We start from the raw sequence: 23,791 nt of genomic DNA, 5'->3' as shown, positions 1-23,791 counted from the left end.
GCCCAAGTAACACAGAACGTAGCGTAAACGTTGCCTGATTGTAACAAATGTCAGGCAACGTTAAACAGCCAACCTCAACGTTGAATGTACGTTGCCAGCTATACGTTCAAGTGATGTCATAAATAAATGTCACAGCAACGTCCTGACACCCACGTTGTGTCAACGTTGCGTGTAAACATCAATTTAACGTGTAAATGGTATGAATGTAGCAACGTTACAAAACAGCACGTTCCCAGAACGTTGCCGGATGTCACCAATATTGACATTAATGTTATGCCAGGCTGCTGTAGCATTTCGCATGTATACGTTCATGCAACTATAAGATATTGTAATTTTCAACTGAACATTCATCTTTATCATACAGTGAGGTATGGAGATGTATAGTGGTTATGCAGTAATTAAAATCTTCTAAGGAACACCATGTTAAATTATGTTTATTATGCTTCTCCACAGATAAGATCTGCTACAAATTATATCAAATGGCAGAAGCATTCACATGGAAAAAATGCTAATTGTTGCAACGGTTAACCTATAGTAGACAAAGTTACGCATAAAAGTATTCCCTTCTTCCACACCAAGTGCACAAGACTTTGTGACTGCTTGCACGCCACATGCCCCTAAAAGTGGAAACATTAAGCAAGGGTCATCATGAATAGGCACAAGCCCCATGATACGAGCTGCATAAAAATGACGAACACATGCACACTGCACAGTGGATACACACAGATCATATATACTTGTCCATATAAAAAACAGTGCATTTTTTCAGTTCAAGTATAGTTTACATCATAGAAACGGCACTAGAGCAAAGGACTATAAGCCACCAATAGGGCTGCAAACACACCGTACACCAGCGCACATTTGTTTCACACACCACACAGGACACATGCACGCTGCAGACATGTTTTTTTTAGGAGGAATTTTCGCGAGCCGCACGATAAACACAGAAGGTACGGACGACAGGAGTAAAACCCGCGCACATTCAACACACCGACACGAAAGGAAATGCGGACGATACGGGTGTAACCTGCGCCACACGAGCTATCAACCCTCGTGGATTTGATCCTTTCCACCTGAAACAGTCACAACGCACACGAAAACATCGAACACTGCACATCTGTACCTCCGATATCGTGTCAACAATTCCTGAGGCAACAATTCATAATGACGTCATCAGAAGGTTATTCTAGGCACTATACTAAAACTAAGTGACGGCGTAGGAAAAGTAGGCAGCATCGCTAAACGTCATGGATTGGCTTCGAGACAGCTTCGAGACAGCCCAAACCGTTCAAATCAGGCCACAGCGACGGCTTGATAAGGATAACCAAAGCTGATCTCGAAGGCCATGCTTATGCTGGCTGCAGACGGCGGAAGCAATTCAAAGGTAAAATACGTTTTAGAATTTCTTTCTACGCCAAACTATAGTGTAAAATATAGATTGTTCTACAGTTATTTTGTCTTGCAACATCTATACGTAGTTGTGTGTAACCCGGGACAAAATTTTAGTATGCGAGTGTACTGGTTAATATTTTTGTCATCACAGAGGCCACAACATTCTCACAAGTATGCAGGTGGCGCTATTGTTTTTCCTCCGTGTTCTGTGATGGCGGTCGTATGTGCGGGGTGCTACGAGCGTCGCGTTTGCTTGATCGTGTGTTTTTGTGTTTGCTGTTATGAAGTAGGTCGCAGTTAGCGTGCACAGAAGTGCCTGAAGATACCTTGTGTCACGCTGCAAACTCGCCGTATGCGTGGCGCGCCAGGCAAATGTGGCCCAACGATTTTATGCCGTGGAGTGCGGTCTCTTTGTTCTCGTTCTGGAAAGTTGGGTGGACGTCGCAAAGAAATAATGTGTGTTAGCGCGCCTCAGCTCGTCCACTACGCAGCGGCATGTATGCGGGGAGTAACATCGTCGACGCAGCACCGGCAACTTGGAGAGTGCTTCGCGACCGCGTCGTACCATTCAAAAGGTAAGTAATCGTGCTGGCTAACTACGCGCGTGTTGTATGAGCTTCTCGTGTGTGCATAGCGTGCGCGAGCGTATGAAATAGAAGTCCCGCGACAACAGTGATACCTGTGCTGATGCTTGCTGAACGCTGGTTGTCAGCGCTTAGTTACGCAAGTTTATTGCTTCGATGCGAAATTGAAAATCTTGATAAACGTTTTCTTCCGATGAGAAATATAACGTTCGAAAATAATCGTGTTCATCATGTGCGTGCGGCGCGTGAGCTCCCGCTTTTCTGCTGAAGTTGCATAATAACGACTCATTTGCCTCTTCACCGATTCTTATTGCAATGACGTTTCCTTGCTTACATGGCAAGGAAACTTGTTTCATATCTACTTGTCCAAGGAAACTTGTTTCCTTGCCATGTTTCCTTGCCTCAACGTTGTAAATAATATCTGCTTACGAAGTTTTCGGTTTACGGCAGCTTTAGAGAAAAAAAATTTAAGCAATCACAGCTTGCTACTAGTCCAACTTACTTTTTAAGACAAGATGTTTTGACATACCTTATACGTAACTAAACATGACAGGGGAAAGTTAAACTGAGTCATGAAAAAAAATGAATTGTTTTGTAAACAAACATTTCTTTGCTATGTGCTGCTGCGTGTCAATAATTTTACTGTGATCAAAGGGTCCCCATTATCAAGACATTTATCATTGACTTCTACTTTGTGCTCTGTTGCCACCCTGCAATAATGCAAACATTTTTTTTGTGACTATATTTAGATGCTTCATGCATGTCTAGACAATTTGACAGCTTTATAAAGCTGTGTGCCACTGCTATAAGTTAACACAGAACTTATTTTATAGTGGCGAGGCTGTGACCCATAACAGTGCCTACATAACGGAGGAGCCACCAGACCCCTTGGCTATGCCTGCCGTAGTGCAACGTATAATCTGGATGGTCGGGTCAGGTATGTGTGTAGTGTACGTGTTCCAAAAAGTAGCATCTTGGTATCATTTGTGGATAAGTTAATCGACATTATTCAACACAGCTTACTAAATAGGCCAAATATTTATGCAACTTGCTGTTTATTTGTGTTCATAGCTGTTATGCACACCTTATTGTGTTCTATATAAAAGTAGACCTAACATGTCCTGGCTGCAAGTTACATTTTAATCGCTTGGCTGCAAGTTACATTTTAATTTTGCTTAGTACACACTATTTATTACTTTTCATTTGGTTTTCTTGTTTTGAAACTGTTTCCTATGCTGTAGGATTTTATTTCCGAATTTTTAGTGTTTACACTACACTCTTGTGCAGCTTCTGCGCATATAAGGATTCAAAGTGTAATGGGCCAGATATGTCATAGGTGTAAGCACACAGTGTGCTTACCATTGTTTAACATTCATATTCACGATTATTTCTGTCTTGTTCCAAGAATAACTGCCACTGGAAAATACACATTTGATGAGCTCAAACTTCTTGAAATGATACATTAAGGCCAGTATTCACTGTGCTGCAGTTACTACAGTTCTGAAGTGTTTTCTAGTAAGCCTGCTTTTTTCTCTCCCATTTTTTAATATTCTTGGCAAGCTATCCCCATTCATGCAAGTAGGCATTGTAGCAGTTGCGAGTCTATGTCCAGTTACATTATTTTTCTCTTTTTTCAAGTCAATACAGCATAGAACACATAGCTAACTGGTAGGTAGTTCATTGTATTGATGCTCTATTTTTAAAAAAGCACACTATTTCGCACATGTCTGCTTGCTCTTGCCATGTTTGCTGGTTATTGCAATGTTGCTCGTCAAATGAATTTGATTTCAACTACACCCTACAGAACAGTCTTATTGGCTTTAGTGTAATTTTAATAGTGAAAATCAACCAACAAGCCCTAATTCTACAGCTGTCAAGAAGTATTTCTAATACTTTGGGGTGCCTTTCCATATTTTCTGTTTCATCCTGTGTATTTGGTCAGCACAGTGGGCATTCGGTCTATTCATTCTGCTTGGCGCTGCTCAGGTCAGAATATGTTCAACCTGCAAGTCCAAATTATAATGATATGTGTACGACTTCATTTACTGGCTGGATGAATTGAAAAAGCATTATATCTGATTCTAAGAGTATTTTTGTCAAAAATACCAGTGTCTAGAATAAGCATCATATGCACTGCAACTCTTATAGTTTTAAGTTAGGTAGGCAAATATCTATAGGTGTGTATACTTGTGCATATACTTTCTACATATTGGCTAGTGTTTTAGCTACACGAAACAGCCTATGTTGTCACTACTCTCAAGTCAAATTTATGGTTGATGCGCCACTTGTTTTTGTTGTGCACTTACACTTCTGTGGTGTCATAAGCACTGTAGATGCCTGACAGCTGAAGTACTGCAGCAGTAGACAGTTTTAGTTTAGCGTACGCTATGTCATTGCGTACAATATAAAATAGTGGGTCATCACTGCGCATGTGCAGAATGCTATCCGACCTCTAGCGTATGCATGCTATTTCTCAGATTTAGCATTACCGTCTGTGCGTGGTTTGCGTAGTTTACGTTAAACATGGCGGTGGTCCCCGCTGCCCACTTCGAATTGAATTTGGCGTGGCTTTTGCAGAATTCGCTTCGTTCGTAGCAAATGACTGTGTAAGCAACTTTCGCTTACCGCCAGGCCGCTTTGACAACAGTGTAATATGGTTAACCTTGTGGAGTTTTCGAGATCGCTTCTCATTTCGAACGACACGAAGCCTAACGAGGGAAACCGACATATATCAGCGCCACCTGTCAGTGAAGTCGAGAGATAGGTGCGACGATGGCATATGGCCTCTGAGATCGGAAGATCTCGCAGGCCAACTAAAATTAATAAATGTGTGCTGTTTAGCGTACGCTGTACTATAGCGTATAGGCGTACGCTATTAGTTGCATATGCTATACTAAAACTGTCTAGTGTTGAAGCTAACTGGCACTTACTATTGCTACAGTATGCCAACAGATACCTATCACCGTATTAGTGCATTTTCTAAGAACCAGCCGTGTTTGCTAGGTGAAATTTGTAGTGTACGTATGAGTTTGCCGGTCAGTTCATGTAACTTTTCATGATAGAATTTACATGGGGAGGAAAAGGGTACCATACAACATGACTGCTGCTAACTGACCATTTATTTTGATGGAAGGATTAAAAATAGCAACACTGGATGTGTGCTTATGTTGTGCACAATTTCGTTCAGAGGGAAGGCGTAAGTTGTAATATAAAGGCATAAAATCACAATAAATGATATTTGTGTAAAAAGGAAAGTAAATATGGGCGCAGACTAACTTCAATCACTTGTCATCTAGAAAGGACGCCTTTTATTTCATGAATTGATCATGGGGTCTGGCTCGCATGTCTTGTTTATGTGGTATGCCTCACTGATCTCTCGTGTCAATTTTTCACCGTAGGTGAAAACAGATCATCTTAATTCAGCCTGAAGTCCTATCGCGGCAATGCACGGCCAAACTGGATGAGCAAGCTGGTCTCTTGAGTGAAATATGGGAATTTATTTGGCACATTTAGTTACCGGCCAGTCTGCTCTGTGTACATTTGACCAGTTGTGAAAAAAATACAGTGAGCTGCCTCTCATACACACTAGACAAATTTGGTGGTATCTTTAACCAAGCAAACCTCCCTTGCCTGCTCGCCTTTCTGAATTCACTTGTGAACTGTCGTGCATATCCTGCCTACTTTATTTTTCGCTGGAAATGTGCGTGCATAGCAGTCCACATGAGAATTGAGGCTTGCTGAGGTAAAGATGCAACCCAATTTGTCTTGTGTTCGTCAGGGGTAGCATAGTCTGTTCCTTTGATCATGTATATATTCAGTCAAATGTACATGGGGCAGACTGGCTGGTGCCTCAACATGTGCCCAGGAGAGCACCATAATTCACTCAAGGGAGAAATATGTTCGTGCCACTTGACAATGCACTGACACGACTGGTGCTGCGCGCCAAATTTCGATTGTTCCTCTATGGCAACCAATTGACCATCAAAATCAGTGACGAATACCACAATAAGGAAATGGGACATGTGTCAGTTGTAGAGATACAAGCTCTACTTTGGCTACCACTAATTGCTGAGAGGGTGATTAGAAGACAGTTACTAGGAGAGCTCTTCATCTGGTTGGCTGGCACAAACTGTACCTGTTTCTGCACTGCAAAAAGCTGAAAGACTCTACTTGGGCTCACTGAAACTGCTCTTTAAAATAAATTTGAAACAGGGTAAGCTATATAATTTTGTGTGCAGCCCCCACACTAATGCCACTGGACGTACCTGCCATTTCCGGTTACATTTATCGCACGGTTAGGCATATTTCTTTTTGCTACCAGCACTTATTGATATAAAACTGATGGCCTATTGCACAAGCAATAAAAGCACATCAAAACGCTTGGAGTAATGTGAAATTTAGGTAGGTTCATGTAAACAAAGCAAATTAATTGCTTTAATAAGAAAGTTGTGCAGACTGGGTAGGAATACAACCTGGAGTGTGAAAGGAGCACGCTTCCCTTACGCCACGGCAGCTCTTTGGTTCTGGCTGACTTAAGGTGTGCCTAGTGCGTGTCACACTGTGCACGTCACATTGCAGCCATTTGGTTGACTAAAGGTGCTTTCACATTCCCACACGCAAGCTGTCTTAGTGTGTCTCTGCCATCTTTTATTGCAGGTACACCTAGGAAATGTTGTATACATTGGCAACGATAACTGGGGCCTGCTCCAGTGCCATCGCCGGGATTCCCTGTTCTGCAAAGAACTCGCATAACTGATGTGGGGAGCCCTGGCGCTCGGTGTAGGAGTGTCACAGGGGCTCCTTGTCGGTGCTTGAAGGACGGCAATGCTGTTGAGAAGCCGACATTGAGCCCCGATAAATTGGAAGCTGTGGGTAGTAAGTATCATTCACATTTTTTGAAGTTTTTGTAATGTTTGTAACAATGCATGTATTGCACCGAAATGATTAACTTTTCAGATGCATTTGATGCATATCTTTCGAAATGTGGTACCCCTGAGGAGAAAAAAATCATCTTCTCATGCTTGGTTTTGGCCGAGCGGTTGAATCGAGTGACAAAGTTTTTCGCGTTTAGGTAGCCTAAGAAACAAAAGCAGAATTAACAAACCAGCTTATTTGCGGCTACTCATGAGTTGCATTTCTTTGTTTAAAAGTGCCTCTGAAGTGGCGCTAACCTACTTATCAGGTCCAGAATTTTCGATTAACACCGCTTCCAAAAGCTCGCGTTCTAATTTGGTTTTTTCATGGCCAGAACTTCCGTATTCGTCATCCGCGGATAGCAACGGCAACTTTTGCAGTGTAGAGCAATATTCAACCCTTCTCCCGATATGCAACACCTGTAGCGTAGTTGTAGCTTTTCGTTCAGGCACTGAATTGCTGTGCAGATGTAGGCAACAACACAAGAGTCAAGACGAGAGACATGCGGCAACTCTTTAACAAAAAGTTTTATTTTTGCTAGCCCATGTTTATAGCTGTCAGTCACTGCATTGCACATGCGCAATTCGCACCCTTAGGAAGAAAGTAAACTGTCTGACAAGTGTACAGAAGGTGTGCTGATACACACAGAACCAAGTCGCGAAATCTTTTCAGCTTCAATTATTTTACGTGTTAGTTGATCACCGCTTCTGCTGGAAACGGTACACTGAGCAAACGACGGTTCACAGTCACACGAACTGCAATGACATTCAAGCCTACTGTCACGCACATTTTTCTTGACATTGTATGAGTGTTCTCTCAGCCGGTGATTGATGCAGTGTCCCATTTGACCTATATACTGTTTACCACAAGGGGGATACAATAAACCACATTGCTAACACAGGTGACAAATGGAATTTGGTGTTTCTTTGTTTAAAAGTGCCTCTGAAGTGGCGCTAACCTACTTATCAGGTCCAGAATTTTCGATTAACACCGCTACCAAAAGCTCGCGTTCTAATTTGGTTTTTTCACGGCCAGAACTTCCGTATTCGTCATCCGCGGATAGCAACGGCAACTTTTGCAGTGTAGAGCAATATTCAACCCTTCTCCCGATATGCAACACCTGTAGCGTAGTTGTAGCTTTTCGTTCAGGCACTGAATTGCTGTGCAGATGTAGGCAACAACACAAGAGTCAAGACGAGAGACATGCGGCAACTCTTTAACAAAAAGTTTTATTTTTGCTAGCCCATGTTTATAGCTGTCAGTCACTGCATTGCACATGCGCAATTCGCACCCTTAGGAAGAAAGTAAACTGTCTGACAAGTGTACAGAAGGTGTGCTGATACACACAGAACCAAGTCGCGAAATCTTTTCAGCCTCAATTATTTTACGTGTTAGTTGATCACCGCTTCTGCTGGAAACGGTACACTGAGCAAACGACGGTTCACAGTCACACGAACTGCAATGACATTCAAGCCTACTGTCACGCACATTTTTCTTGACATTGTATGAGTGTTCTCTCAGCCGGTGATTGATGCAGTGTCCCATTTGACCTATATACTGTTTACCACAAGGGGGATACAATAAACCACATTGCTAACACAGGTGACAAATGGAATTTGGTGTTTTGTTGCATATGTGTGGCGTGCTGTGACATTGCCTTTGATTACACAACTTTAGAATGATATGCAATTTTCTTGATATTGTGAGAGCTTATGAATGTAGGGTATGACGGCCAGTTTTATGTCTGTCAGATGCAGTGACCACATGACCTCTACTCTGAAAAGCGCATGCACCGGGTGGTTGCCATGTGATCACTCCAGTATCTGACCGACTTAAAGTGGCTGTCATACCATACATTCATAAGCTGTCTCACAATATCGTGAAAACTGCAGATCGTTCCAAAGTTAAAGTTGTCTTCTTTGCACCTCAGAAGCTTATAAAGTTGTGTAATCAAAGGAAATGTTTCAGGGCAGCACACAAGTGTAACAAAAAGCACAAAAATCCGTTCGTCACCTATGTTAGCAACATGAATTACTGTACCCCTCTTTCTTGTGGTAAACAGTACATAGGCCAAACAGGACGCTGTATCAATGACCAGCTGAGAGAACACACTATAATGTCAAGAAAAACGTGCATGACAGTTGGCTTGCATGTTGTTGCAGTTCATGTGCCAGTGAACCATTGTTTGCTTGGTGTACTGTTGTCAGCAGTAGCGGTGATCAACTAACACGTGAAATTATTGAAGCTAAAAAGATTGCGCGACTTGGCTCTATGTGTGTCAGCGTCTGTACACTTATCAGACAGAGTTGACCTACCTAAGGGTGTGAATTGCGCATGTGCAATGTGATGAGTGACGGCTATAAACATGGGTCGCTGAAAATAAAGCTTTTTGTTGGAAGTCAGCACACGTCTATTGTCTCGTCTTTTCTGTCATCAATATCTGTGCTGCAATTCACCAATATGTTGTACCAAGTCAAATTTATCACTCACTCATTGGAACTTTCTTTCATCACGAATGAAATGTGGTTTTGGTACCGTGGTAGAGCATTCACATCATTTGTTAATTTTTGTTTTCTTCAAAGACTGAACTGGATGTAACAAGCAGCCGTGGCCTTGCAAGGAAGCTTTATGTTAAAGGAATATATTGATACTAACGTCTTAACTGCTTAGCGCAATAAAGGAAGTTGTGGGTATTGTTTATTGTGCTTTCCTTGCTCTTGTGTCCAAACTTATAGCTATAATGGTTAGGTTTTACTGAAATTTGCTTTTGATGTTTTGCATTATTCTCCTGTGTAAAGTCACTATTGTTTGTTTCACAGTTATGCAAAGCTTAAGTTGTTTGTAAGCATTTTTATAGCCTGTTTTCACAGTAAACATGGCTTACTTCAGTGTTTCAGATGGCACTTTATAGTTTGATGTAATTTATGTCTCTGCAGGTTACCGCATTATTGACTTGGAAACCAGTGAGGTCTGGATGCAAGTGAAGCTACCGAGGGAGGCATGTGTGCATCACTTGTGCTGCTGGCCATCCTCTGCAAAAGTGATGGCTGGCAGTCAGTGCTTGGATGACTTTCTGTTACTCTACGCCTTGGGCTGTGTTGACTACTTCACACTTGCTGCCATGTCTGCAAGCTTAGGCAAGAAAGACCGGTTGGATGCTTGGCAGGAGATAGTATCCAACCGCAGTGTTACTGTGTTGTGTTGTACATTACAAAGTGAAGGAGGACAGTATTTGTGCTGTTATTAAGAAGTATAAATTGTGTTCTGCCATTGAAATAAGGGAACTCGACACAAAGCAAAAGATTTCGAAGTCTGACCTACATGGGAAAGCAAAATATATTGTGTTGTAGTTGTAGCTGTTAGTAGAGTCTTAATATGCGATAGAAGACCTTGATGTTTAATAGAAAATATATTTAAGTGTGTTATCAGTGTGTTATCAGTGTTTAAGTTACTGTTATGTGTCATTTGTTTGCCAGGATGATGTAAGCAGACAGTAAATAAATGCATGGTTTGAGATTATAACCAGGTTTGTCTATGGCATTCACTATTTAAGGTGGACCAATGCATATTCATGGGTGCATATTCAACCACCACATTCCTCCTGCACAAACAATTCCTACATACTAGCGTTTGGTCTTAGCAGCTGATGTTGGCTATTATACAATTTCTTGAAAGCACATGTAGCTACCGACACATGATTTTTAGAGCAGTAAGTCGGAAGCAAAGACAGATTTTTTTCTGTGGTCTAAGCTTAAATGATATGTTTAAGGAAATGAACATTTGTGGAATATATTTACTTTCCTGCTGAGAGAACCTTTATACGAGAGCCTCTGCACATTGGACGTGCATGCTGCTTCTCTTGCTGTTATAGCCAAAATGAAAAATTGTTCTTATGAACCACTTCGCAGCTTTGCATTGTGCACTTTTACTTGCAGTTAGCATTTATATGCTGCGCTATGGACAACAGCAAGACAAGTCAGGCAAACCACCATGTGAAACACTTTAAAGATTCTGGCTTAGGGTGCGTTGGTACTATATATAGTGCAAGACAGATGAGCTGCCCGTACAGCAGCGCTGTCAGCCCTACACGGCTGACAGCACCGCAAACCCTTAAATTTATATTTGTTTGACAGATAATGCATTCTAGTAGTTTTCATGTCGTATATGCATGAAAATGTAAACAAGAACTGGTGAAAACAGCATTATTTTACGTGTATAGTGTACCTTACCACAAGGTAAGGTACACAGATATCTTGGTAAGCTACACAAGATATATACGTAATAAACGCTGTTTTTCACTAATTCTTGTTTCACATTTTCATGCATATGCAACATGAAAACTACTAGAGTAAATTATCTGTCAAGCAAATATAAATTTAAGGGTTTGCGGTGCCGTCAGCCGTGTCATGCTGACAGCACTGCTGTTATGCATGTCTACAAATATTCTGCAATGTCAGTTGAGTGTTGCTTGAACGTCACATACGTACGTTGCCTGAAAGCTCAAGTGACAAAGGCAACATCCACATTACATTGCCAGGAAGTTCTGTTTACGTTATGTTAACGTCGTGAATGTGGTGCTCAACGCTGCCACAACGTTACGACCCAACGTTGTGTGGCGATCAAAAAAGAGGACATTAGCAGCATGTAGGCAACGTTATACGCCGACATTTGTGCACATTCAGAGAACGTTATGGCAACATTTTGCGTTACTTGGGAGGGCAGGCAGTTGCAAGAAAAGAAATTCAGTGCTCTAAGAAAAATGCGGCCACTCAAACCATGAAAGTAATGTTTAACTTGTCTTCTTACAACTACACTGAACCTAAACATGCTGTTTTGGGCAAGGGAACAAACATAAACACTGGTGCCTTGCCTGACTCTATGAGAGTCATCTGCGCCGTGAATGGTGCCGTCAGTGCACTTCCTTCCGAAGATGAGGCCCGCACCCCCCCCCCCCCTGCACTGTCAGTATGCTGTACAAATATCAGAAGCACATCCCACAAGCTTGTCTGCCTAGCAAAGAAGCTGTGTGGGGCTCCAAAACCCATAGAACCAATGAACACAAACCCAAACCACGTCCTTTCAACTCTCGCTTTATGTTGCTGTGCAAGCAGTAAAATTGGATGGTGTTAGTAGTGTTCTGTCCTGTCACCTCCTTGCCTTTCCTATGAATTTTATGCTAAATAAGGCTTTTTCTTGGTGAACGAGTGCTAGTTTAAGGCATAAACCAGCTCCATGGCAGTTTGCAATTAAGGAATGTAAACATTTGCTGAAAATAGGTCCACGAAGAATATTTCAAAAAGAGCACTTTAAAAAAACACACACGTGAATCTATCACCAAGGCCAACCCTTGTGTCTTCTATCTCAACTTATTTCTCAAAACTCAAGCTCAAAACTGATATCCAGGTGCAAGCTCTCCATATCATATTACCTTGTGAATGATGAAGCAAAGCACGCTGGTGCCTGGATGTTGTGGGACCAACTCAGGCGTGGAGATCAGCACTGATCAGCAACACAGCACAGTCTGCTTACACCTTCTCTGCAGGCCCAGCCATACCTGCATTAATACAAGTGGGCTTAGTGTCACGTGAGTATAATATAAAAAGTGACACCGTGAACAAATCAATCCTTGTTCGGTATACATATGAAAAAATGTAGATATTCTCCATATAGCAAGCTTCACTTTGAGTAACAAATCCTGCACTATAAGAAAAATATGATGCATGAGCCATCTATGCAAGAAAATTAATTGAAGATCCCTTTTTTGCCTCCCTCCTCCTCCTTGTGTATAGGTGGCAGTCAGGTTAAGTAAAGTAGGCCAGACAGCCACATAGTGTAAGCAAAGGTGGTCACTTGGTGGGCCAATTATGATACCATAGCACGACATGCATTCTGCAGGCACTGCAATGTTAAAGCACCCATAAGCATGGCAGCATTACCCAATAGGGCTAACCAATAAGTGTCCCCAGCAGCATAACTCAGCATGTCTACCAGGAGGCTTTCATTACACTTTGACAACTATCCTCCTACGGCTTGAGCCCAATTTTTGTCAACAGAAGACAAGCTTTAAGCATCTGCACAAGGGCAATTTAAACAGTACCACAATAGCTTCCTACCTAATCCCACCTTTAAAATGACATTGGTAAGTTCAGTACCATGTGTAGAACCAATCAAATTGTTCTGCAATCAAGTAAGCATCCCCTTTTCATACACGCAAATATCAGCAACACTACTACTGCCATATGGGCATTTTGTAGACAAAAACACCAAGCGCAAGAGCTAAAGCTTGGGCAAGTTGGTAACAGTTCATTTTGGTGGTGTTCATGGCACACACATGCCAAAAGAATAAGCGACAGGCAGACAGTGAAAAATACCTGTCCTCTTTCACACTCTGTGTGTCCCTTAGTGCCTTGGAATGTGTGAGCTGTGAATGCCACCATCTGCCTGTCCCTTATCTCCTTAGAAAGTGTGCACTGTGAATAGCATGGAAAGGAACATAAGAGACCAGATAATGCTACAATAGATAAAAGAAAACATGCTCTCTGATGCAACACGTCTTTAAGCAACTTAATTTTCAACCAACATCCCAAGCCTGCCGCGCTTAAAAAACTCACTGAAGTTGCTGTGTAAGACAACAGCTTGCTTTTACAAAAAATAGAGTTGAACTTATTCTATTATTTTTGCAAACTGGTGCTTCAGTACTGTGAAAAGGTGGTATTATTGAAAACCAGCTTAATTTTTGTGTAATAAAAAAGCCTAGTCAGCTACAGAGATCAGGCTTGATATAAATCTGCCAGTGAACACGGTAAATCAATATTTCCATGACTGTTGAGGTAAAAAGAATCTTTGACAAATTCCCAACACACTATGCATGTTTTGGAGAAGACAGTGCTTTTCTATTGCAAGCATTTAACAGAGCCCCAGTGAATACAGTATGATATAACTTATTGCAGGACATTTCAAACAGATCCTCTTTATGGCTTCTTAGGGACTTGGGTAATGAAGAGTAAGTGCAGTGACATCTCTGAGCACTTTAAAGATAATACTGGTGATTACATGGCAACACAACTGCTGACAGGCAAGATAACTTTCGGGCAGTGTTGTCTCATGCCACATCAATCAGACAAAACTTTAAAGGGACACTTAAGGGAAAAATAATTATTTGAGGTGCATTATTGAATTACTCTTCCGCAAACCCAGAAAGACTGCAGTTATTCAAAAGTAGAGGCTTGATAAGCTAGAAAATACACAAGAACGAGATACAGGTGGTGAAACCACAATAAAGTTCCCACACCTGCTGGCTGTCTGCTAAGGCCTAGTTAATTTGTTTTTGGCAAAAATTGACTATATTGCATTCTAAAAGAGGCAAGAACTGAACTTAGCAATTTTGGAGCAAGTGTACTGAACCGCAACAGCCAAAATATACGAAAATACTCTGGAATGCATGATGTCCTCCAACGTACGATGTTTCGCCACAAAATTTGGCAGGAAATGCCACTTTAACCTTCATTTTCTTTTTGCAATAAATAACCTCTCATCACAAACCTAACACAAAAAGAAAGAATACATGATGCGTCTAAGCTGTCTCCAAACAAAAAAATGTGTCCGGAGTCATTTTGTACACATACAAACCACTTATTTTTGGCCTTGCTTAAAGTGCCTTTGTATGTCATGCAACATGAAACTGAAAAACAGGATTCACTGTAAAGGGAGAAATGAATGGGGCTCGCCTAGCGTGACGTATCTGCACAGGCTTAAGAGAAGTGTGACTCCATAGTCTAAATGAAAAAATAAAAATAAAGTCACACTTTGGGTGGGTCTCAGGTTATAGTACTACTCAAAATCTTGACAAGTGCTTATTCAGTGTGTACTTATCCCAAAAGCTTCGTAATGACATACGCCCCTTTTGCACTAATGGTGTCTGCACCAAAGAGGCTAAGGCTAAATGTTAGGTAGCCACACACATTTTAACAGTGAAATTCAAGTGCATTACGACTTTTGTCTGCCACTTTTAATAACATGTAACGGTCGATATAGCACATTATGATCTAATTATTGTAGGTCAGCATGGCCTGAGCACGGCATGCCTAAACACTTTTGTTAGGTGAGAAAGTATTGTTTCTGGTACTCTTTCGGGAAGCAGCCTATGCCTTATTCAGAACAAAAACCTTGTTTCCCTGAGAATGTCAGACAATCGCATATTTCAAATGGACCATTTGAAATGCACACAAAGTACAGCATGGTTTTGAGGGTCCCACTAACTATTGAAACGCACATCATCCAAGTTCAGCAGTCAACATCATAACTAAGCTTGTAGAAGTGCATATTAGCAAGTTGACAGAATAATAAGGAGAAGGTGAGAGAGATGGTCCCAACTATAAGAGAAACAATAGCAGAGTTCAAGCTCCCTCCCATGTCAAATGCGGAAGGGCAAAGCATACCCAGCTTTCGGTTACACTCTCACCTGCGACCACTGCACCAGGCTGACTGACATGCATAACCAGCAGTTTGTGATACCACATTATCAAACCTGCAATTTATGGGACATCAGAGATCAGCTTCAAGCTTGATGCTATGCTGCTCTAGGGATGTATTATGAACTGACTACATTTAAATGTTATGCTTCATGGTTTGTTGCAAGCTTCAGGAATTTACTTATTCATTTATAAACATACCTCATAGGCTCCAGCTGGAGTACTGCATAAGGTGGTAGGTAGAACATTGCGAGCCAAATAAAGAACATACAATAAAACAAGTAAAAAAAAGAAATAAATACTCTTTCACACTGTGGTTTCTTATCATGCAGCTAGCTTATAAAAGTGAACAGAAACCTGTTCATGCTGGTAGTGCTTTAGAAGAATAAATAAGAGGTTAAACAGAAAATTCAAACACTTTCAAGCCACCTTTCGTGGTTTTTTCTTTCAACGTCCCTTTAGGAATGGGAATCAATGAACAGCCCCCCCCCCCAAAAAAAAAGAGAAAAAAAGAGAAAAAAAATGTAATACATAATTTTTGACTACTTAGAGAAATAAATCTAGGAACGAAGAATCTGTGCAGGCATGTATGTAAGGAATTAAGTGCAGTAATATATGCAATAACTTGCAATGCCCTTCTGCTTTCGTCGGGCAACTCATAACAAGACATAAAAGGATATGTGTGCCTCAAAACACAGTTCCTAAAAAAATACGTCACTATACAGTCAGTAAGTAGCATATCATGCATATCTACTCAAGCCCCCAATTATACTTGACTCAGAGGAGGCTACTTAGGTATATTGATGAAACTGAAGGTAGGCATCTACAGCAAAAGTGTTGTACGTTATGCCAAACCTGCCAGCCTGTGAAATTTGTTTTGCAAAAATTCTAGACACAATGCTGTGTTGGAAAGTCAGCATGTATTTTCTTAAAGTTTTCTCTCAGCGCCTACATTGTTCAATAGAGACACATTATTAACCATTAACTTGGAACAGCAGAAACTGACAACATTGTTTTTAGACCAGTGTGCTTTTTTCAGTGCTTTTGCTGTTGCCGATTTAGCCGGCTTTACGAACTTATCTCAATAAGCTCGTCTAATACGGGTGTCATACAGTGCACTTTTCATTGCGATCAAGCCCAATCCGGATCGAATTTCTCACTTGTGATTGGCTCTTTTGTGCAAGCTGCGCGAGGAAGCCAATTGCAGTAGCTAATTTTGATCTGAATCGGGCTTGGTAGGAAGTGCCCCTCAGGTATACTCGTTAGGGATTTTGCATTGCTAATAAAGCAGCACAAGTGCCATCACAATTTATTGTTTTAGATGCAATTTTGTAATCTCATACCACCCCATTTTTCAAGATTCTTACAACATATTCCCAATAGAATTTCATTCTCATAACTCAATGCAACAATAGTAAAATTGTAGAACGAGTCCAAATTCGTAAATCTCACCAAAAGATTCAGGATCGATGGCACGTACGAATTATACCAACAGAACATAGAACTCATAAGTGGCAGTGACTGTTTTGTACACACCTTGTCAAAGCAAGCAGATCAGATTCCTTGTCGGGCTGCTCAGACTGCACTTTGCCACAGGCTCCCATGTGGTGCAGAGATTGCATCCGTCTCACGAAATCGTGACATCCCTAAACAATAAGAAATGTTCAGTTTATTGCAATCACTGCTGAAACTGCAAACTTGTGATTTAACAACACCGCGTTAAATTGTGAAAAGACCTCAGCCAGCTACATGGTTGTGCAAATATCTCATTCTGACATCACGGGCAGTTATTTAACCTGTCAAATGGACAAAGACATACAGAACACTCAACACAAGAAACACAGGTTGTCTTGACAATATATAAGCAGAAAAAATTGCATACAAGCTAGAATGTGCTCATGAGTCAGACAGAGCAATCCTGTGCGTCTCGCGCAGATGTTAGCTGTGATGACAACACGTCAACGTACTTCACCACATATACCATTTCTTGCTGAGAAATTACGTACAGAAGCAGTGACATTCGCGGCATCAATTTTTGTGCCCGTTCAGACTAAACGATACTCGGCGCTAGTGTATTTCATAACAGAAAGCAAAGAAACAATATATGAAGCTCTTGGCAACATCCTATACTTGTTTGAGGGTAATTTTCATAAAAAGTTTTGCTAAATGTGTACTACGGCATGAATAACAAACATTAGGAAATCACTTTTATAATTTTTGTCGCTGTACTAATCATCTTGTGCTCCGCCTAACAAGGCACACTACACGAACTATAAAAATGCGCCAAGCGCCGGACTTACCTTTCGAGACATACTCGGCAAACGCTCCTTCGTGTTAGGTCCGGCGGCATCGACTGCACGAACTGTCCTTCCGGCATAAACACTGTTAAATTGCGGATGAACGTAATAGTAAAATTTCCAACACATTCTTCCGTGCACTGTGAACCGCTGCGAGATCGGCGAGAGTACCAGAGGCTGCTAATGAGCCGGGAACAAAGAGCACGAATGGGCCGAACTACGATGACCAGCAATGCCGCACCGCACGAAAGATACAGCTAGCTAGCAGCGTTGCACAAGCCCAGGGGCTTAGCGATCGCTGATGCGCACAAAAAAGAGCACATTTTCTCTCGGCAAAGCGTAAATATGATTAAACTACCACATCGACCGTCCGCAAGGAAAATATTCATGCTGCGCTCCCATACCGACAGCCCAACGTTTCTAGACTGGTAACATTTTGACAGTCGAACACGGGAAAATGATGTCATTTCGTCAAAATAGAGGCACCGGAAGCTTTGCAAGAGCCGGATAGACGTCATGGCAGCCATATTGTTTACATCGTCGTCTACCGTTTTGTCGTCTCAGGCAACGTTGGTCTCTGGCTCCTCGGCACCACTGTATCGGCACGGTGCTCCATGGTAATCGTGATCGCATGGATGGTGGCGGCTGGTATTCACATGTTATGCGAGTGATGCGGCGTGTTTCAACAACGTTTCTTTCAACATCGAGGACAGCAACCTGCGGAGCAGCCGTATCAACCGGTCAGGGCCGTTAAATCGCAACATATCGTGGTTTGGTTTGTGAATGTTTGTGAATTCAACAAGGTGTCCGTGTTTTAATGCGGCGTTATCGACGACGCATTTGGTGTCGAGTGGCGTCGTCGACGCACTTTGTTCTGGCTTGTGTGCCGTTTTGCGGATGTGTATAGTTCATGAAGAGTGCCGTATGTGCATCGGACGCTGCTACCACGCCGGCTCGATTTGCCAACGCGCGAGAACGTCCGCACTGTCTGTCGCGAATGCTTTCGGACACTGCTTGTGTTCTGTGTGTGTGTGTGTGTGGGTGTGTGTGTGTGTGGGGGGGGGGGGGGCGTGCGTGTGCGCGTGCGTGCGTGCGTGCGCGCGTCTGATATGCGTCGTTATTGTGTCAGCGATTTGCAAAAGTGTTTTTTAGTTTGTTTCCGGCGTGCGCGAACGCCAGGATATGCTGCATGTTCGTCATTTAACGACCCTGCTTGAATGTAGGGACATTGACATTTTGGTCGTTTCGAGGTCAGCTTTTAACGAATCGCAAAGCGTTGCCTTGCTCTGAACCATCACTGCACGAACTACTTAGTTATTTCTCCGTTAATTTCAAATTCAGTTTTGTGTAGTATATACACAGATAAGGCTCCGTTGCCACGCTAAACTCGTATTTGCCGCTGTTGAGCGGCAAATACGAGGTTTTTTTACTACGTCAAGCTCTCTCAGGATACAGTGCACAAGTTGTGAAAGACTTAGTGCAAATAATTTTTCAAGCAGCAATTGGGCAAAATGTGCTGATCGTATGACAGCATTAGTGATTGATGGTTATGTAATTTCGTTATTTTTTTCTGTCAAAGTGCGATAGATTTTGGCTGCTATTTTGGCTATTTATTCACCAATTTATTTACACTGAGTTTGTGGTTCTTTTTATTTTTTACATGTGGGCATGCATGGCCAGTTTATGCCTGCCTGCTACAGTTTGGCATAAACAGGCACTAACAACCTCTTAAAATATGGGCAATAAAAAGTGACTAGCAGATTTGATAGTCTTGTGGGGGCTGTGACATAATTACTCATGCGAACAAGACTAACGGAAAAAAGTGGGATACGAGAGAGGGCTCTGTCCTGTCCCACCTTTTTTTCCGTTGTTCGCACTAGTCACAGCAACTGCATCAACACCAACTAACCCAACTTTCTTCGTGAATTACTCGTCTTGTGGGGGAGCACACTTTGCTGTTTGGAAAATGTGCAGGTTGAAATTTCTGCATTGCTACCTCTGACTGACAGCTCTGACGCAAGCAATATGATTAGGCTGTGACAAAGCGCGTGCATCTTCTGTTACTGATCAAACTGCATGCAATAAAATCATTTGCCAACTCGTCCGTGTTGGATGTGTTTTCAGTGAGCTATAATCGCATTGCCAGCTTCTTTTATTCTGCATAAAAACAAACCTATAGCATTTTTTTCCGAAACTGTGAAGGTACTCAACCCTATATTGCATTAAAAGCTTCGGGTGATCCACTCTGAACAAGGGACGTACTCTTAGACAACAGCTTTTGGCTATATCACTGTCAGTGCGTGCTTATTGGCTGGTTGAGAAATGGGTCACACGAAGGCAATAGTATTGCCCTAAGTGATTATCCGAGAATATGTCCCCAAGTGAAAATCATTGCATGATTAGGACTGACATGAGCTTTGATGGAGATGTGTGTGTCCATTATATGAAATTGCAGAAATTCAACACTGGCGCTCTTATTCATTCTGCAGTTTATGCTGCTATATGTGGCACAATGGTTCGACGTCGTCATACAGCACATTGATTATGTCCTTGCATGTGCTACAAACGATTCATCATAAAATCTTGCTGTCATTCACGAGCTTTTGTATACACTACGACTTAGGTGCATGCACTTTGTATGCAATTCGTAGTCATCGGCCAAGATCTCGTTGCTCATATGACTACAGTGCGTACACATCACACGCTATCTCGCACACCTCGTACAGAATCTCGTTAGGTTGGCGCAGCACATCGCACACATCTCGCACATGCGTACATATCGCACATGCATTTGCGTAGCACCTCGCATAGATCTCGCACACTTAGTGAAGTCTACGCAGCTCATGCGTACAGATCTCGCACATTTTCTACGATATCTCGTTGAATGTGCGTAGCACATCGCACACTTCTCGTCAAATCTGTGCGATATGCATACATCTCGCACATTTCTCGCACAATTCGCGTACAAACTTTTCAATAGGGCAGCCTCACTGTATTGTACTGTTATTACGTGATGCTATGCTTGCAAAGAGTTTAACGAAAGCTTGTCTAGTCGGGGATTGCCATGACAAAATGGACGACAACACAGACACCGAGCAGGGCTCCCTTGCGGAAGCCGGAACGTCACTCGTTCTTTAGAATTTTCTAGTGTTCTTACACGTGGTCAATGCCAATGGGCTGCGCCTAAAACTGCAGCAGAAGCTCGACGGGGCACCTTTGAGAACAAAGAATTCTTTAGACACTTCGTTAATTAGCTTAAAACGGTCGCGACACGAGTGTGTACAATTACGCTAGCTTATGTGAATCAGGTTACACTGATAAGCTATTCTATGAGAACTCAATTTTCCCCAAAACAGACTGATTATTAGAAAACAAAATGAAGCTCGCAGCTCAATTCGTTTTTCATCTTTGGGTCGAAGGCTCAGCATCAATGACATCACGGATACCTTTTTTTTTTTGCATTTGGGCTGTCATTGAAACTTGTCAAGTTCTATCTTTGGCTCTTTTAGAATACGATGTCATCCAGTTTTACCGGTAAAAAAACAACTAGGCCCCGGCGCATGCCGTCAAAATCCGTTATGTCGCGGCGTTCGGGTACGGGAACCTCAAGAGGGCGTCACCCCCTGTCTGCCGTTCTTGTATCTTTTCTGGCTTACCAAGGCTCTTTTGCGATAAAAGTAACTTTTTAACACGAAAGTGTTTTATGCCGGGGTCCACCAAGACTTCACTGACGTATTTCCGTCACGGAAATACGTCATAGAACATAATACAAAGAAAGAAACCAGAAGAAAAAGTTCCACAAACATGCAAAATTTGGAAATCGAACCCACGACCTCTCGGTCCGCGACGATAGATCGCCGAGCGTTTAACCCATTGCGCCACAAACGCATTTGCAGACAGCTACACAGACGCGCCTTATATATCTAACACTCCTCCGTGTACCCGCGCTCTTGCTCGGGGCGGTGCCGCCGCCTACGAGCAGAAAAGAGAAGTACTGAATTATGACACTAGACAGTTTTAGCAGAGCGTTGCTTACGCTCCGCTCCGCTAACGTTTCACGCACACCGCTGGCTGCATGAACTGCGTTGATTTGGCTTGTTTGACAAGCGCGTCTGCCAGAGACGCCGGCCACGCGCGCTCAGCGCGGCTGTAAAACGGCAAAGCAACCTGTAGACGCATCCTAACGCTCCGCTCAAATGGCTTTGTAGCGTACCGTGGGCAGCGTTCTTCGTTCCGCTGCCGATATGAGCGTTGTGCGCACGCGCATTAGCGTTCCCGCTAGCGTTCCGCTGAGCGGCTCTGCGCGAATCGTTCGGACACGACGGTCTGAGCGGAGCGGACCGTGAACGCTCTGCTAAAACTGTCTACTAACGCGCACCGACAGTGAACGCTTCGGTGGTCTCAGCACTACGACGCCTCGATGCCAGCATTCGAAGGGACGCTGGCATCAAGAAGCACTACCAACGCCACCTAGGTGGCGTTCACCGTACTCAGCACAGCGGAGCGTGGCCTCCGCAATTAGCTCTGAAAATGTTTCTGAAGTTGATCGCGGAGGCTGCAATTACGACGCGCTGTACGCGCTGATTTGACTCGGTGACGATTCAGTTACGTGCTTTGTCTTGCGCGTTGTATTAGTGTGTCAGTTACGTGCTTCGTCTTTCGCGTTGTGCTAGCGTGTGCAGCGTAGTGCAGCTTCCATATGCACGACGGTTGCTCATGGTCATCGACGTTGGTGGAGGAGACGTGCCACCAGGCGTCAGCGTGGGTGCATCAACGCCTAAGGGCGCTTTAGCCACAAAACACCAATAGACATTATATATCAATGTGCAATAAACATTACACTACTTCTGTGAAGACACGTTTCACTTTCGTGTTCTATACCGATTCCTATATAAGAGGGATCAACCACAGTTTTTTGATATTGTGGCTAGTGTAATTCACTAATACAAATCACGTAAGCTTTTTCTTTGTAGTGTCTTTTCCAAGAGACGTGTCACTTAAGTCCTTGTAAAAGTAGCCTGAAAAAAGTCTGATGTAGGTATTATCAAATCCGTTAACAGCCCTTCTAGCATACCACGAGGCTGATGCACAACTAAAATTTGGCGGGAAATGTATGTCTGATCCCAGCTTCTTGCGAATGGCTCGCTGATGCACCTGGCTGCTTCCCAATAGTTGCTGCCTTGTGATTAAGCCGGAGTACAGAGAGTAGGCGATGCAGATTTCCATCTGCTTCCCACGAGCCAAGCCCGATTTCCATTATCGGAACACTTTTGCCTAGTGTCACGCCTGCAGTGCCATTGGGAAAAACAGAGATCGCCCTCACTCCGTGTACATTAAGACAGCATCAAGCGTCACCGCAAGATTACGCCAGGCGAGAACCATACATTTACAGGGTGTCCATGCTAATTTTAGCCAAGCTGTTCAGCGAAAAAAAGAAGAAAAAAGAGCACGGTGTAAGACAGAATTTAAAGACCTATGTCATTGGCTCGTCAGACCTCTGACGACCGAACACCATAGGTCTTGAAATCGTGTCCGCCACTGTGTTTCCCAACCTTTTTTTTCCCTTGTTCAACAACTTGCTTAGAGTTGGCTGGGACACCCTACATACTTCGTCCGTTTGTCACATTCTATAACTGTTGAATTTGCGGTGCTTGTGAATGTTACGGCAAAACTGCTTCAATGAAGGACGACAAACTTGCTTGAAAATAAAGAAAAAGAAGAAGAAAAATACTATTCCGTATTTATTACCGTTAGGAAGTTTTGTGGCTGATTGCGCTGCAAATAAAACGAAATGAAAGCCACCACATAGTTTGTAAAAGTACCCACGTAGTACAGATTCAGTGAGCTCACACTAAAGAATGTATAGTTTCAGGTTGTTCTTTTTATCCTTATTTAAATGATGGGCATGTTGTTCATTTCGAACAGTGCGTCGGCATTTATTAGAGTGGCTGCAATCAAACTGATTCTTTATAGAGTATTAAATAATATTGCGTGCGAATCCTAAATAGCAACACGACTGTCGGCACTGCGACACCGCCCGCACTTCGCGCGTTTCTGGCACTCATTCGGTCACGCCTCCACTTTTGCGGTAAAAGTCGCGGCCGGTGCTGGTGGCGAGGAAGACAAGGGACGC

The 23,791-nt window shown here is 42.7% G+C and overlaps 2 long non-coding RNA genes across 2 annotated transcripts; one reads left to right on the top strand and one right to left on the bottom strand.

The window, feature by feature from the left end:
- The first annotated feature begins 1,245 nt into the window (after positions 1 to 1,245).
- LOC125942191 (uncharacterized) lies at positions 1,246 to 10,421 on the top strand. The gene is made up of 4 exons (XR_007464884.1): positions 1,246 to 1,967; positions 2,810 to 2,913; positions 6,633 to 6,851; positions 9,827 to 10,421. It is a non-coding gene; the product is annotated as an uncharacterized LOC125942191 (long non-coding RNA).
- A 1,919-nt stretch (positions 10,422 to 12,340) lies between these two features.
- On the bottom strand, positions 12,341 to 17,780 carry LOC125942195 (uncharacterized). Its single transcript, XR_007464888.1, has 3 exons — positions 17,662 to 17,780; positions 16,898 to 17,007; positions 12,341 to 12,444 (listed from the first exon to the last, which is right to left on the bottom strand). It is a non-coding gene; the product is annotated as an uncharacterized LOC125942195 (long non-coding RNA).
- Positions 17,781 to 23,791: the final 6,011 nt, after the last annotated feature.

This window comes from Dermacentor silvarum, chromosome 1 (genome assembly GCF_013339745.2).
Source record: "Dermacentor silvarum isolate Dsil-2018 chromosome 1, BIME_Dsil_1.4, whole genome shotgun sequence".
Classification (NCBI taxonomy): domain Eukaryota; kingdom Metazoa; phylum Arthropoda; class Arachnida; order Ixodida; family Ixodidae; genus Dermacentor; species Dermacentor silvarum.
Note: the sequence above shows the minus strand (reverse complement) of the source record. Positions and strands in the feature narration are given on the sequence as shown.